This window comes from Pinus tabuliformis, chromosome 9, assembly GCF_031772625.1.
Source record: "Pinus tabuliformis cultivar Carrire ecotype Pingquan chromosome 9, CPIR1, whole genome shotgun sequence".
NCBI lineage: Eukaryota > Viridiplantae > Streptophyta > Pinopsida > Pinales > Pinaceae > Pinus > Pinus tabuliformis.
Window position 1 is genome coordinate 159,316,980 of NC_142307.1, and position 17,824 is coordinate 159,334,803.

Sequence of the window (17,824 nt, forward strand, 5' to 3'; positions counted from 1 at the left end):
ATTATGCTTCTAGCTCAGCCAATTTTTCTTTGGCCTGTTTAATCTCTATTGCCTGAAGCTCTAGCTCCTTGACAGCTTTTGTCAATTCATCCATGCTTATGCTAGACTCAGGAGCTGTTGTTGTTGCCACTGCAGCATCTAAAGTTGTTGTAGTCATTGGAGGGGTCACTGCTGCTTCTGTAGTTGCTGCAGTAGTTGGGGCAGTTTGGGGTGGCTGGGAGGTCGACTCTCCCTACTTGTTTTGCAGTGCCCTTTCCAATTCTCCTTCCATTTGGACTATTCTCTGATTCATTTGCATTAGTAGGTCCAATGTATCCTCAACTTCTTTCTCTTTCACCAACTCTCCGTTTGTGGATGCATGGTCGAGGAGAGCCTCATTTGCTTTTTTAGAGCAGCAATATCATCCTCCTTTTTCTTCATTAGGGCCTTGATAGCTTTGGGATTCTTAGGATCATGCCCCAGGTCCACAATAATGTCCTCCAATGTTTTGATTCTGTTGTCTTTGGCTGTGGAGGACATTCTTTCTAAATCAAGCTGAGTATTAGTGTTCCTCAGAGATTCCTTTAACTCATGGGCCAGTGTGGCCTTGTCTACCAATGTGGCATATACCATTTCCCATGTTTGCTTATGTAATTCTATTTGATCCATGGGGTGAATGTCTTTTGCCATAACCTATAACTTTATCCTAACATAATCTGCAGCTGACTGGGGCTCCTGAACCTTGGGTTTAAAATGGCTGAGAATCATTTTTTCTTCTTTGATGTCATACATTGCCATCAAAATTTCCTGCTTGGCAGGTGTTGCTTTAAGAAATTGGTCATATAACTATACTCTTAACAGTTCATTTTGTGCCTTAATTTCTTTAAAGGTGGCCTTGATGCTAGCTGGCCTCTTGCTTTGCTGTGTGGAGGAGGACACCTCCATGCCATGTTGCCTATCTTGCTCTTGTTGGAAAGAGCTTGTAGCTGTTTGTTGACTGTCTTCTCTATCTTTCCTTGGACTTCCAAGGATTTCTTCACTTAATTCCTCCACAATTGGAGAATCAACTTTTTGCCTCTTGGCTTCAGGCTACTGAGTGGACCCACTAGCAGGTGTGGAGTCATTTCGGTCTCGTTTTCTGCCTCTTTCCTCATGGGCAGGAGTCTGCAAGGCAAGCAATGTTGGTGCTTCTATTTGTTGAAGAGGAGCCTGTACTTGAGGTTGCTCCATTGAGGAGGCAGTGTTCTATAATCACTTCTTTCTCTGCATCCATTATCTCCTTCCCTTTTGTTGTACCTGTTGCTGATGTAGATGGTCCCTGGGCGGCTTGTGTGGCTGCAGCAGTGGATGTGCCTTCTCCAATTTGATGTGGCAACTTGAATGTTACCTGCTGCAAAGAATCCAAGTCAAGAGTTTTTTCTAAATCCTTGACATTTTTCTCCATTATTTCCTCTTGAGTCAATTCCTCAACTAATGTGCCTTGCAACCACTCATCTTGGTTGGCATATTGCTCAATTTGTGGATATTTACAGTGGTCATAACCTAGCAACCTGTATTTAACTCTTCTGGCACTGATGAAACCTTCCGGGTCATAAGGGACCCACCAGAAGCTCCTCTTTAGCCTATATTTGTCCCTGAGAATTTGATCAACATCTTGCCAACCTTCCTTCTTTTTCATAATGAAGGGGCCTAGATGGTCTTTGAATTTGAGGTGAGCTTTCTTTTTGGCACTATGAAAAGGGGTAAGATCAGAACTAATGAGTTGCCTATAGTATTCCAAAGCAAACAGTCTCATTGGTACATACCTTGGAAGCCTGTAAGGACAGAGCTCATAGCGATAGATTCTAATGACAGTGCGATTTTGATATAGGTACCAATCACCTATTTTGTAGCTCTTGGACAGCTGCAAGGTCTTATGTATCTCAAATGACAATCTGGGAGGAGGGGATCTCATTAGGAGGCAAGAGACTGGGTATACAAATTGGTCAATAAACTCACAGTAAGAAAATGGAGAGTTTTGAACTTCATGGAAAACTTATGACCAGAAGATGACAGACCTCTTTTCACCCCTAGAATCCAATTTCTTGATGGGGCACTGGAAGCTTTCAGACTGGTAATACATGAATAAGTGGTAGATATATGATGAATATTTGAATACTTCCTCCCTATCCACTTTCAATAGCTGATCATGTATTTTATTGGCTATGAACTTGGCAAAGTTATACTTGTAAGCAGGGGGTTGGCTTGGACTATATGCAGCTAATAATACCAACTCTGTTTCATCAATTTTCTCACTCACTTTGAAGCCCGGCACATAAGAGATCATATCAACTAGAAGCTTGCCCACCTCATTGAAATGGACATATAAGAAAGGAGGTGGCCCTGTAGGCTGGTGGTCTGCTCTCATGAATGTCTTGGTAATTTTTTCAATGTCAGCACTGGAGAGTTTGGAGCTTGCATCCAACAAATAGTTCATGGAGAAGGGAAACAATAGCTGAGTCTACTTGAAGTTGAGAATTTGGTTGATGGAGTCAGGAGTAATGTGGAAAAGTATGCTCCCAGATGGAGACTTAACAACTCTCTGAGTTGGCTCATAGTTCTCGGCACATAAGCGGATGATCTCAGGAAAAATGTTGACAGTTGGGAGGAAGTAATAAGGCAAATTGGACTCCCATATACCATACATGTCACAGTTGCCTGTTTCTCAACTGGTAGAAGGTTTGCAAGTGATTTCTGTCACCAACTAGATCTTGGATAAGGTAATCTCTATCAGAAAGAGGCATGGCTTCAAGCTCTTTGTTTGGTGGATTCATAGGAGTGACACTAAGAGTTGATGGAGTAGCCATTACAGAACTTTTTAGATGTTATCTTTAGAGTGAAGTTTTTGAGCAGAAACAGGCTAAGGATAGCTGGTTGTGAGGACTTGTAAAGGAGTGGCAAAATGAGTTCAGTTGAACCCAAAGTCTTCAATATTTGTGGCTATGGTGAAAAGAACAAACTTTGCAGAGTTTGATTTAAGCTTTGGTTTCTTTTTAGCAAATTCTTTGAATGTAGAGACTGTGAGGGCCAAATGCAGAGGGGAAAAGGATTACACGGCTTAATGTACTGAGATTTTGTAATGAAACGCGGCAAAAGGGAACAATGCCGAGCAGGTGTAAAGTTATATCGGGAATTCAAGCTCGAAAATGGATTTAGGCACGGTGAAATTGTGAATGGACCGTGGTTCTCTTAAACAGGGGGTGTATTAGTGAATTTAGCCAAAATTTTTGAGGGACAACACCATTAACTTAGGAGATTGCAGGCAATTGAGTGAACAAATGCGAGAAAACGGGAAGAACACGGGTGAATAGGTGGAATTCGGCAAATACCTGGTTTAGCTAGTGTCGAGGGTGGTTGAGCTGATTGAATGGCGGGTACTAACATCGAATTTGCAGGTGGTAGTGTTCGAATTGTTCAAATTTGAAAACTGGAGGCAATTTGGTGTGAACAACAGAACGGCGCTCTCGAAACTTTCCAATGAAAATGACCGAAAACGGTCACTTTACGTGTTTTTAATAAAAAAATTGGCGCATATGCGCTTTTGGTGCTTTCCCGTGATGATGTCAGCATGACGTCATCAGCGGGTCCCGGGTACGGCCGAGTGACGTGGACGCTGACTCGAATGACGACATGGTGGGACACGGTGGCACAACGTGGACGCGGGAGGACAACATGGCGAGTGGCGTGGGGCAGCGGCAGAGACCGAGTGCGACGTCATGCTGACGGGATTGCTGACGTGATGGGATAGACGGTGGTTTCTGGTTTCCCCGCACCACCTTTGAGCAGAGGCGGTTTTGGGGGGGGGGCCTCCGAACAACCCGGGCAGCCGACACGTGGTGGGGGTACGGCAGGGAAACCGCCCATCCCCCAGACATTAACCCCTGGCACGTTGTGGGCTGAAAACACCCGCCCATCGTTGGATCTGGCGCGGTGGGGAATGGACGGCTGGCGGGGCTTTTCGCGCGGCGTGCAGCTTCGGAGCGGGTCCCTCCTGCATTTAAATAATATTTGCACAACGTAGGGTCCAAACTTAGGCTTAGGTGGGTTTTTTGCGGGTTGGGTTAGTGTGGGTTAATGTAATGTAATGTTTAATTTAAAACATTCAAACATTTAAACATTGGGGTTTGACTGCGGGGGCAAATTGCAAGGGTTTAGGTGGGTGGGGGTTTAGGCATAGGTTATTAATCCTAACCAGAGGTTAGATTAATTCTGGGGTTAGGACGCGGAAGGGTTGATTATAGCCCCAAATGGACTAATATCTCCCATAACTATGTTACTTAGCTATAATGCTAGGGGGTGGGATAGTTAATATGTTTTTGGGAATTTTATATAGTTTTTTGTAGAAAATAGGGGTGGGGATGTAACTAGGGAGCTATATAATAGGGTTAGGAGTTAATATGGGTATGTGAGGTGAAGTGTGAGGGAGAGATTAAGCTTGAGAACTGAAACTTAGAAACAAGAAATGGATGAAGTATGAAATGAGGGTTTTACACAAGAAATGTGGCTTCTTTTTTAAGAAGAAGGTCACAACTTGACATGATTTTCTCAAGAGGGAAATGTAAGTAGGACTGTTTAGGTAGATCCTAAAGTCCTCAAGGGGATATTAGTAAGAAACTTTTTGAGGGGAATGAGGGAAGTTAGACATGCTTTGATAGTTCTGCCATTTAGACCATTGTTCTGACCCTTCTCTTATTGATGAGATAAGATATGATTTTCAATATATCATGTGGTCAGACCTTGCTTCTGCAACCTCAAACTACCTACCCAGCCTAATACACCTAATATTTTTTCTTCTTTTGAATGGGTGCACTTAGCCTTGCAAACCCTGATGATCCTCTTTTCTTTTGACTGCCCTCCTATCTAAATCTACCCTTATCTCTTCTAAGGGCCCAGATTAAGCAGTTGGGCTCCTTCCTTTCTCTATCTCACTACTCATCTGCCAAGATTGAACTGTTTGGATAGATATTCATTCTCTAGTCTAGAACAAGCAATTTAAAACATGGCATGGTCCAGTTTAAGCTGTTGGGTCATCCAACAAGCTAGCAGTGGCATTTTGGTTAGCCACTTTCCTGGTCTTTATTTGGGGTTCATTTCAATTATTTTTTTTCTGACCAATTCATTTTCTTGCCTTTTGATCATTCTTTTAAGGCATACCCTATTTACATTTTTTAACTCTCTGTTCCTTTCACAAAATATGGAACCTTTGTAGCATCAAAGATGAACATTTTTGGCACTTCCACTGTCAATCATGAAAAATGAAACCTACTGGTATAGGAGACTAACAAATTACATCATCATTAGCCCATACATATGGCTACAAAATGACTCCATATGACTCCTCCAGAACAAAACTATCACCATTATGACTTATCATACTATTGATTGGACTCAATACCATCATAAAATGATGAAACAATAGTAAATACATGGTTGTAGTAAGCATCATACAATAGCTCATACATGGTTGGTCCATGTCACATGTCATCACAATACATCCTGGAGTCATGATCTCAATCTATGGATGGTCGCACATCTTTTCAACCAGATGTTAGTGGAAACCAAAAGTATATACATGGCTGAAAAATGTGCTCTTCTTTCTACTCATGAAATACATATAAAGCTGTTAAAAACACATGAGAGGAAATGAATTAAAGAGACAAGATAAATCATGAAACTCAATACCATGCATATCTCTGCCTCAGCTCAATATACCTCCAAAAGACAGGCTAATCCTGTGGACCTAAATGTGCATGAGGCTCAATGAACTCATCATATGTTGCTGCAATAATCACACATGCCCCTCCTAAGGTTATGTACCTCTCATGATCTGCAGTCATTTATAAGTATGTAGGAAATAATAATGGATTGTAGGAGGGAATTCTCTTCACTAGTTGAAGAGTTTCTACTCCTTCTTTCTCCACATTGTTTTCGACTGTTTTTGTCCTCCTTGATTTGATTCTTCTCTTCCTTCAACTAATTATTTTCTTTCTTCAGTGCTTTTGTACTAGATCCTCTTGGTTTTTGCTACCTTTGATGGTTTTTCCTTGAGTAATGGGGAAATATGCAATCTCTTTCCATATGGCCAAATTTATTGCAAATATATCACTCCACATGGCTAAGAGGATCAATTCATCTATTGCTCATGCTAGATCTAAACTGTGCAGAAAATGTCTCTATCCTCCAACGATTAGACCTATAATCCATTTCCTTATGGCCAAACAAGTGACATGACTTACAATAACCATAAAAGAAATAATTATACCTATTAGCCATTCTCCTTAGATGCTGGAATTGTTGGAATTTCTGCTGATATGGTTTATACGATCTGCTCCAACAATTTGCTGCAATATGCCCAAACTTGTGACAGTTGTAACATTGTACATTATGCACAAAAGGAACAAAAGGACTTTGATTCCTTTGAAATCTTACAAATCTGTCACAATTATCTCTAGGAGAAAAGTATCTTCTCAATGTAGGTGCTCCTTGAGATTTTCTTCTCTGTTGTTGGTTTTTCTGCTTGATTGGTTGTTAATTCTGCTTACTTTTATGCTGATGGTTCTTTTGTTTTCTCACTAGCTGCTGGATTTTCTTCTTATTTCCTTGGATCTCACTTTTGCTGCCGGGATTGTTTGCTACAGGCTTCTTGGGATCAAAGATGATATTTTTTCCTACATGCAAACTAGACTAACCCTTTTGAAATGCAAGACCATATTTATTCAATGGTTATATTTGGATTTCAAGCAAGTTATCCAAGGCAACAATACTCTTCTCCATTTTCTACTTCTTTCTCAAGGAAACAATTTCAGCTTCTAATTTCTCAACCTCTTCTACCTTCACGTGATATTGTTTCCTCATATCTTCGTCACTTTTTTAGATTTTGATAATTTAACCTTTAAGCTCACTATCTCTTCCTTGAGCTTGGCCTCCTTATTATCACAAATATGCAACAGATTTTCTTGATATTTGTATGAACATGTTAGTCTAGAAAGATAAGCTCTAAGAGCCTTAGTATCATTCTCATCTTCACTAGCCAATTCAACATGATCAAAATCTGAATCATCAAAATTATAACTCAATAGAAAATCATTGATGTTTATACCTTTAGGTGCAATATTATTTCATCTCCCTTCATAAGTTGCTAAATCATGTGCATTGGAAGAATGAGACTCTTGTGGCTGAGATTCTTGTTTCTGGAGGCTATTCATTTTATTCTTCTTCTTGTTCTTGTTCTTACTTATCTTCTTTTCTTATTCAATATTTCTACTAGTACCATCACCAAATATGGATTACAGCTTGTCACACATCTCTTTGGTATGTTTCAAACCCACTAGCCTCTTCATATCATCATTATGAAGATTCTCATAGATTATACACCGTGCTTGTGCATCCTACTGCAAAACTTCATCTGGAATTGGATCTTTGCCACAACCTTCACACACTACTTTCCAAATGTTAGATCCATAAGATAAAATTTGAGATTTTACATTTTTGTGCCATACCTTGTAATGTGCAGCAGTGAGGACAACCATTCTGACAAAAAAAAATCGATTTCCGCCGATAAACGCTAGATCTACTCTCTAGTGATCAAGTTGCAACCAAGAGCCCCACTTTGATACCAATTGTTGGAAATGTGCTTTGATACCAATTTTTGGAAACCTTTGAGCACTACTGAGAGGGGGGGTGGGAGGTGAATCAATAAGGTGATCTATTTACAGTTTTTTCCTTTTATTACTTCACTTATTGAATCACACATACATGCACCAACAACTTATTAGATTATCCATGCATACAAAATATAAGCATCTAAATCATAAATCATGTGAGAAACATAAATAATAAACAATCACACAATCACATCATCACACATGAGATACAAGATTTCTGGTGGAAACCTTTTCGAGAGAAAAAACACCCTTGCTACTGCTGCTCTACTATGAAAATCTATTAGTCAAGAATTTGGCCTTTTACATAGCTTGCTGACTCCCATAAACATGGAGACTCAACCTCATATACATATGCCAACAATGACCGGCTAGGAGAATCAATCCTACTAATCAGCTCAGAAGACTTTGTTCTCTACAGATCTCTAAAGGCTATGTAACACCCTCCTCCCACATCTACCCAAGCAATGGGCCAACTAGAGTAAACATGCAAAAAAAGGCCGCTATGATATGATTCAAACTCCTAAGTCATGTTAAGGAAGTGGAACCAATGGAAACACACCATACAAACATTAATTATCAGCTACAGGATCCTCAGGAGACATGTCAGCCACTCAAACAACCTATCCCTGGGTCCCACTAATGTTCTAGATCTCTTATGCCACAGTCGCTTTCATGCTATGGGCAAGGGGGCCACTATAAACCCAAAGTCGCTCTCATGGGCTTGCCCACCAGTGATCAAAGACCAAATTTGTGAGTGTTATGCCAATGACTTTGTGATTTGAGCCACTTTTGCAGGCCCAGAGCCCAGGTCACTACCCATAATTGAACCATCTCTTCAAATCAGTAAAATAACATGGAAATGACCACATTAAAGAAAATACTTTTTTAAGATCTTGATTAGACCCCTACTAGACATGACATGCATTTCTTCAAACATATTGCAAATGTGTAATCTACAGGTGTAATTAATAGTTCTGAGCATAGGGGTCTCGTACTTAACTGAGAATTGGTAAGAACCATTGATGCCTCGACAAATCAACCGCCATTTGATCCATTAGGTCATAGATACATTGATCATTCAATTACAAGTAAAAACATGATGACACACACACATGGATGTTGTCATAAAACACATACATAACCAACATAATTGAAACATAAATCCTCATGAAAGTACAACCATATAGACCACATACAATCCATCAAAATGATCATAGAAATACAAGGAGAAATAACCTTTCATTAATGATGCAAAATCCAAACCCAGGATGGGACTTCCACATTCCATCCGACTGTAGAATGGTTGAGCCAAATCTCTCTTCAACCATTCACCCCCGTGTCATATTCCAAGCATGAATATCGGATCTCATAGAACACATCAATAAAAAACCATCGAGGGCTTCCAGAGGACATCCACCTCAACTCATCAAATAGTGATTCGACCTCATGGCTGGACATCACAAAACCATAGTACAAAATGTTTCTATCCCACCCATACAAGGATTTAGAGCGTTTGTTCCAACCAAGGCTTCAATACTAGTAACTCATCCCACATCTGTCGCCAGGCTCCAGAGCGTTTGTCCAACCAAGGCTCCAGGACTAGTAACTCAACCCACCAAGGGCTCCAAAGTGTTTGTCCAAGAAAGGATACGGGACTAGTATCTCAACCGAAGATGTTACAGGGCTCCAGAGCATTTGTCCAACCAGGGATATAGGAAAGTAACACAACCCAAGCTAAGGAAACATGAGAACCAACAAAAAAAACAATGAAAGTAAATCCACAATCACAATGGCTATCCTGGAAATGGAAAGGCTAGGAAATCCACTATTAATCCTGACAATCCTCCATGCCATTGACATATTACAACCAAGAAACCACATGCATGTGCCATGAATGCCAAAACTAGTGAAGGAAACATACATCCAACTTGGTACCTGCAAGTAAGTTTTATGTAGCTGTTGATCCCGATGCCCTCTTGCGCTTTCCTGCTCTTCCTTTGCCTTCTTGCTCCAAAAATCCAAGTATGCAACACCCTCCAAGAGTGCTCCAAGAAAAATCTAAGTCTCCAAGAGTATGAGAGAGAGAGAGAGGGAGAGAGAGAGAGAGAGAATAATGAGAGAGCTCCAAAACTAAATTGGAAAAAGGTTACCAATTAATCCTCATAAGCCTTTTTGTGAATGAGACTTCTATTTTCTTAATTTTCTATTATTTTTCTTCAATTTCATCCTCACATGCAACCTATGACCTTTCACCTCCCTTTCCTCCTAATTTCCATTATTTTCATAAATAAATGTGCCAAAAATGCCATTTTTCCTTTCCAAAGCCTTAGCCATTGCCTTTGCCAATTTCCTTAGCCATAAAAAATCACAAGTGATCCCCATCACTAGGATTTTTCCCAAAATTTATCTTGGAATAAGTGTTCCATCATCCGTGGTTATTATTTTGCCTTTATTTACTTTTATTACATGGAATTTTCACCAGGGCTATTACAGAACCCTCCCCCTTGGGGGAACACCATCCTTGGTGTTCAACAACACCATCCTTGGTGTTCAACAACATTGTCCTCAGTGTTCAGAAACACTGTCCTCAGTGTTCAACAACACTTATAACCACAGAACTGCTGTAAGAAAAATATACTGTTGATGGAGCTTTATAACTTAGCTTGATGCAATATTATAATGATCAACTTGCTAAGAAGCAACCAACATAACAACATAATAACATGACATCATAACAACATACCACATAGTAGAGCTTTATAACACAACTTGCCCCGATATTTACATCCATATACATATGTACATAAACCAACATCATCAAAACATATACCAAATCATATACCAAAATCACACTAAAACATCAAGCCAAAACTGCTTTACCTCAACTGGAAAACAAGGAAGGATACATAGCCTGCATCTGATACATAGCTTCATCAGGCCCAAAGTGCTTCCATTTCACTTTAACTTGCTCGATTGCTTGGTTCCATAGCATGAGCACCTTTTTCTGCAGTATACATTGAGACTTCGACTGGAATTCTCCATCTGGTTCCACCTGCAATGCAGACCAGTCAATAACATGATCAACATCCTTAATATACTTCTTAAGCAAATATACATGGAAATCGTCATGGACTTTCATTGTTAGAGGCAATGTAAGTCGATAGGCTACTGGGTCAATCCTCTCAATAATGATGAAGGGTCCACAAAACCGTGGTGCCAACTTGGCACATGATTCAATCTGCAAGGAGATATTCTTCAGTTTGATGGGCAAGTACACCTATTCCCTAACCTCAAACTCCTTGAACAACATGTTCCTATCTGCATAACTCTTCTTCCTATCCTGTGCTGCTTTTATATTCCTCTTTATAACTTGCATTTCCTCTTCATGTCTACCAACATTTCTGGTCCAATCAACACCCTGCTAACCGGATCACTCCAATCGATGGGTGTGTTGCAACTCCACCCATACAATGCCTCAAAAGGAATCATCCTCAATGAATCCTGATAATGGTTGTTGTATGCAAAGTATACCAAAGGGAGATACTCTTCCCACTTCCACTGCTAATGAATCACATACATCCTCAACATGTCCTTCAATATCCTGTTGACCATCTTTGTCTGTCCATCTGTCTGTGGATGATAAGATGTGCTGAAGGCCAACTTTGTGCCCAAACTTACAAATAACTCCTTCCAAAAATTGGAAGTGAACTTCGCATCCCTATCTGACATAATATTCTTCAGAACAACATGCAATTTGAACACATCTCAGATAAATACCTGTGCTACATCACTAGCTGAGAATGTAGACTTCACTGGAATGAAATTTGCAACCTTCGTCAACCTGTCCACAATAACCAAAATGGAATAATGATGTCTCACTATCTTCGACAACCCAATTATGTAATCCATGGAAATAACTTCCCATTTCCACTCTGGAATCACAATCATTTGTAGTAGTCCACTTGGATGTTTACATTCTACTTTCACTCAATGATAATCAAAACATCTAGCCACAAACTCAGTTATATCCCTCTTCAAATTCATCCAATAATAAAATCTCTTCACTACAGTTAATGTCTTCTAATAACCTAGGTGACCTGAATATGGTTTTGTATGAAACTCCCTCAAGATCACCTTCTTGAGCTCACTTCTATCAGACACATATATCCTATCTCTGAATCTAACCAATCCATACCCTGTGCATTTGGACCTGTACCTGTACTGCCACTTGTACCTATACCAACATCTTGCTACAACTTGTGCACAATCTCCATATACCTGACATCGTGCTAACCTATCTGCAAGATCCTAATCTATAAGTTCGTCCCATAGGAGCTCATAGCTACCAAGTGATTTACCTTTACTCATCTGCTGAGAGCATCTACCACCATATTCACTTTACCTTTGATGTACCTAATTTTGAAATCAATCTCACTGATCATGGCCAACCATCTAGCCTGCCTAGCATTTAGATTTGGCCGGTCAAACAAATACCTCAACCCAATGTGATCACTCATAAGTACAAATATCCTGCCAAGAAGATAGTGTCTCCACATCTTCCATTAGGGGAATTTTGAGGTCTAAAATTTGCCTCCTAATAAAAATGTACAACCAAAATAAAATTTATAAGAACCAATAGGATTCAATATAATTATGTCAACCATGGGGGATGATTCACCATTTTTGGAGAAAAAAGCAAAAATATAAAAAACTAATAAAACTACTTTTTCAACTCATAGTTTTAACTTATCACCATAAGGTTTCACTCAAATTTTGAGCAAGAGTACTCGATGGATGCAAATTTTAATTCCTCATCCAAGGAGTACCCATGTTGCATATTTTTGATGGACCCTGTTACACGAAAAATGAGAAATACATAAAAAAATGTGACTGCAATCACATTTTTCATGTAGTAGGGTCCATCAAAAGTATGCAACAAATCAAATTTTGCATCCAATGAGTGTTTCCTCTCGAAATTTGAGTAAACCCATAAGGAGATAAGTTGAAAATACAAGTTGAAAAAATAGTTTTTTCTTTTTTCCCTCTAAAATTTGATGATGTAATGTAATCTTATTTTATTATTTCCACTAATATTTTATAATTTTCTTAGGAGGCCTATTTTATACCTAAAAATTCCCCTAATGAGTGCATGTATGATCACTGCTAACTCCAAATCATGTGTCGGGTAGTTCTGCTCGTGCTCATCTATTTTTTGGGACTCATAACATACCACTTGTCCATCTTGCATAAGGACTCCACCAATCCCTCTCTTGCAAGAATCTGTGCATACCACAAACTCTTTGTCCGGATCTGCAATCTGTAGCACTGGTGCACGTGTTAACAACTTCTTCACTTGCTCGAAGCTAGCCTCACATTCCTATGTCCATTCAAACATCTTACCTTTCCTCTACAATGATGTAATAGGATAAGAAATATGCAATAAGTTCCTAATGAACCTCCCATAGTAGCCTGCCAAACCCATGAAATATCTCACCTCATCCACACTCTAAGGAGCTACCCACTCTGTTATAGACATTTTTGTGCCTAACAGCATGGAGCATGAAATGTCAATAATCTGAGGGATCCAAAGTCCATAAACATGTTGTTCTTACCCTTAGAGGAACAAGGTCTGCAAACCACAGCACTGAGAATCAGTTCTCCACTCAAAAACACTCAAAAACAGGCTATTTCTGGATCATGTCAGCTGCTCCACTGAGCATCTGCGCTGAATGTCAACTGCTCCTCCTTGTACCTGCGCTGAAAGTCAAAACCAGTGAAGGATACCTGTGCTGGGCGAGATTGGCCAAGTGGCACAGTCATTCTGCAAGGTTTCAACTGCCCAGGAAGCTTCCAAACTGACACTTGGTTCAAGGAATTCGCCCTATGATGAGTAAGAGGGTCTTGATATCCAAGTGGAAGCAAGATTCTCCAAGTGGACTCAAGAACTGAAGATTAACTAAAGTGGGAGAGGACACTAGTCAGCTTTATGCCAGCCTCAAGCTGACTCATCCTTTCTCCAAATCTCCTATATATAGAGCTCTCTTATGAGGTCTAAGGAGGCTGGAATTTTGTGCAAGTGAGGAAGTGTTGCTGGTTTGTGATTAGAGCTATTGGGTGTTTGCTTGAAGGAGGTGAAGAGGAGATTTCTTTCAGCTGGGAGGTGTTGCTGGATTGGGCCCTTTATGGTTGTAACTCTCTCAGAACTTTACTTCTATTATCAATAAAGTATTCGAGATTCTTCTATGTGCATGTGTCTTTATGATGAATAGATGTTTGTACATTTGATTTATGCTAATCCTATAATCGATTATGGATGTATGCTTCTTGTAGTTTCCTTTTCTTGTGATTTTACAGGATCTGTGTGTAGCTGGGCCAGTGAAAGGGCAAGGAGCTAGGAGCAAGCAGCAAGGAGTGAAGACTGGATCGACTATAAGCAAAAGATAACGGTTAGTAGATCATCCTTTTCTTCCCTCTCTCATCTCATAAAGAAGAAACTTTGAATAGCTTTACATTCAGTTGTTGTTGGAGTACTATCACCTTCAGAGTAGGGATAGAGGCATTCTGCATTAGATACTTTTCCACCCAACAAAATGGCGACTCCGCTGGGGATCGTATTTTGGTAGTTTGTTGTGTTTCTTGCTATTCATTTCATAAACAAGGAGAGTACCGAATCGAACTGTGTTTGAGTCCATCAAACACAAAGTAGAGGGAAGCTACTCTGGCTCAGTTTCTGAGCAAGTTTATGATTTGAAGAGCTGATCCACAAGGACTCTAATAAGCTCTTAGTGATAGCTTTTCATCCTCCTTTACATCCCTTAGTGTGTCCTTGACTGATAGCTTCTGATTTAAGAAAAAATTGTGAATTTTTGAGCAATCTGTGACCCGGAAACCAAGACGAACGAAAGTCTCGCTCTTGATTGCAGGCTGTACACTAGCAGTCTGCATTTCAGCGTAGTTCCCAAAGGGGCTACATGCGCTGAAGGTCAAACAGGCAGTGTTACACCTGCGTTGGACCAGTCTTGGCTTGAGTTCCTGGGGTTTCCTGCTGTGCCTTGATTTGTTTTCACTGTTGTTTTTGCTGTTTGCTGCCAGTTAGTAGGCCTATCTGAAACCATCTTCCTTTGTCATTATTCTGCCTCAGTTGTATAAAGAAACTGTATTTGTTCTTTTGTATTTCTTGTGTCATTTACAATTTCCCATAACAAAAGTGAACCAGTCTTGCATTGACCTCTTAGATCTAGACCTGTGATTAAGTGTCATTTCTGATCTTAAGAGTTAGCTTATTTGCTGTTCATAGCTGATTGAGTTTGTCACTTTCGTTATATGGTTGGAATTTACATATTTCTAAGTGTTAAAACAAGTAAATCGTAAGGTGTCTTTCGATTTTGGACGAACTTGTTTGCTTTCGCTTGAAATTGAATTCAAAGTTATACAACAGCTTTCTTTCTGTATTTCATCAAACATTAAGAAAGAGAAAAGAAATACTTGCATTGTGCATGTGCATTATGACAGTTTGCATGTTGATTTAGGAAAGTGCATTAGTGTGTGCTCTATGATCTGTGTGAAAAGGTGTTAGCTTCCTTCTCTCTCAGTAGTTAAGGTTTTCAAAGTTGAAAGATTGAAAAGCTTGCTTATCATCTTAGATTGCATTCAGGAGTGTTTCTATACATCTCGTGGTGATCCATAAAGGCAAACTGCTAAACAAGATCAACCTTAAAATAAATTGAATTTACATAACAACGCATTGAAACATAACGCAAACATCTAGAGGTCTAAGCTAGAGACGTGTTCCGGTGTCGTTAAACGTGATATCTTAGCGTTGAGTGGTTGGGTGATTCCTCCACAGTGAAGCGATAAGTATCAATACGGACTTGTGCTCCCACGTACCGTCGCGTATATATTGGGAGACCCCTATAGGATCAAAGCCTTTATCCATAGGAAACCGTGTCGACCGCCCTACTGATCGCAATGCAGTGAACACAGCATTCACGAAGATCGACCACTTGTACCGTAAAACGTATTCTGTGGTTTTGCGAAAAGTTTGGCACACCCTCTGCCTAGAACTCCAGAGCAGTTTCTTTTGGCCTTTTTCAAACTCTATAACTGAAAAAGTCCATCCGAGCATTTGTCACTTCGGGATCGTTAAAACATCGAAGGAGACTAGAGTCATCTTTAGCTTTTTCTCGACTCTTAAAAAGTGAAAAAGCAAGTTGTGTCTAAGCGTCGTTATAAAATTTATTTTAAACGGAACATAATCACCTCCTATTCCCGCGTTGATCTTAAGTTGAGAACATGGAACGCCCCAACCAAGGAACTCCACATGATGGAAGTCCTAGTCTGTTCTCCTCTTGGGGAGCAGTCGGTGTGCCCCACATGGCCACATTGTCGCTTCCAGAACTGACAATTGGCCTGCCTGTTTGGCTATTCTCAACTAGTGTAGTTCAGAACACCATGGTTCCTGAGCAGTCGAGTCAACAGTTAGATGAGTCTAGAGCATCCCACCAGCCTTCTACTTCCTCTAACCCTTCCTCTGATCCTTCATCTTCAAAAGGTAAAGCTGGCAAAAGCCAAGCTCCCACGGAGAAGAAGGAAAAGAAGAAGAAAGAGAAGAAGAAGAAGGAGCCTAAGGCGACTGGGGGCAAGCAAAAGACATCTGACAAAAACCCACACACAGCACAGACCGGGCCTAAATCGCCATGTGTCATATGTAGAGGAGACCACTTCCATAGAGATTGTCCCTGTATTCCCCAGATACTAAGGGACTGGTCACCTCGTTTGCACGATTCGGGAGCATCAACCTCTGATAGCCATGTTGATTGCTTACCGTCAACCAACGAAAGTGAAGGTTCAAGACAAAGAGGGGGAGCAAGATTCCCCTGCGGGCTGTGTGAAGGCGGTCACGCCATCCACCGTTGTCCCTTCTTAGACGAAGCGAAGAGAGTTTTGGAAGATCGTCCGGTTTCTCCGATAATACTTCCTCCTGGATACAAAAAACTCGTGCCAAGTCCTTCGTTGGTTGAAAATACAGCTGGCCCGCTCAAGTGGTCAGCTGAAGCGTCAGTCATTGAAAATGAACCTACTGAATCCAGACCAGACGAAAGTCTAAAGGTCGATATGGCAGTTGATCCGGTTCTTCCTTCAGAGGTTTCATCCTCAAATGACACCGTCACTGAAGATTCATCTTCAAATGACACCCCCACGGAAGAGAATAAGGATGACACCATCCAGATTCTTTTCGTCAACACAGATTCTGATGAGCATTAGGGCAATGCGCCCATTCCTTTATCGCAGGAAGGAACATCGTCAAGATCGTATCCGGCCGTGTATTCGGTCCCACCACCAAGCAACCTGGTTGTGTCCTTTGATTGGAACCAACTGGGCAGACCCCGGTTACCAGCCAGTATACCATTCAGAATCATAGTCCAAATTTATAGAATGGTGATGGCTGGAACTATCATTGATGAAGGGGCATCTGTGAGTATCCTTTCCTCTGTTGCTTGGAAAGCACTGGGTTCCCCGGCGCTTTTGCTTGAGATGAGAAATCTCTCGGGCTTTGATAAAGGAACCAATCGACCATTAGGGATCCTCCCCAATGTGCTTGTTACATTGAAAGGGAAGACCGTTAATATGAACGTGATGGTCATTCAAGGACCCTTGGATTATAACCTACTCCTTGGACGTGACTATATATATTGCATGGGAGCTATAGTCTCCTCACTCTTTAGAGTAATGTGTTTTCCACACGAAGGAAAGGTGGTCAAGCTCGTAGACCAACTTTCATTTCCGGGATCACGCATCGCAAATAGTCAAATACCAATCCTCAATGGTCTATTCACCCAAGAAATGTCTCCACCCCCAGTCCTCCTTCCCGATGAATGCGAGTGATTCGGAAAGATAGAACTGGAACCCAGGGGGCATGCATCCTGGTCTACTTCGGGCAGAAGAAACCTTGGGTATAAAGTAGAATTTCCGCGAAAGAATATGACTAGTTCGTACCCCGTCCGTGGATGGAAGAGGGGTTGTTCTAGAATAGGATTCTTTTGATAAGGTTACTTGTCTGACAAGTGTCACTCATCTTTGTCTAAAAAGGTAGGCTACCAAGGAAAGAGATTCTATTGCGGCAGCAAATGGTAACCGTCTTT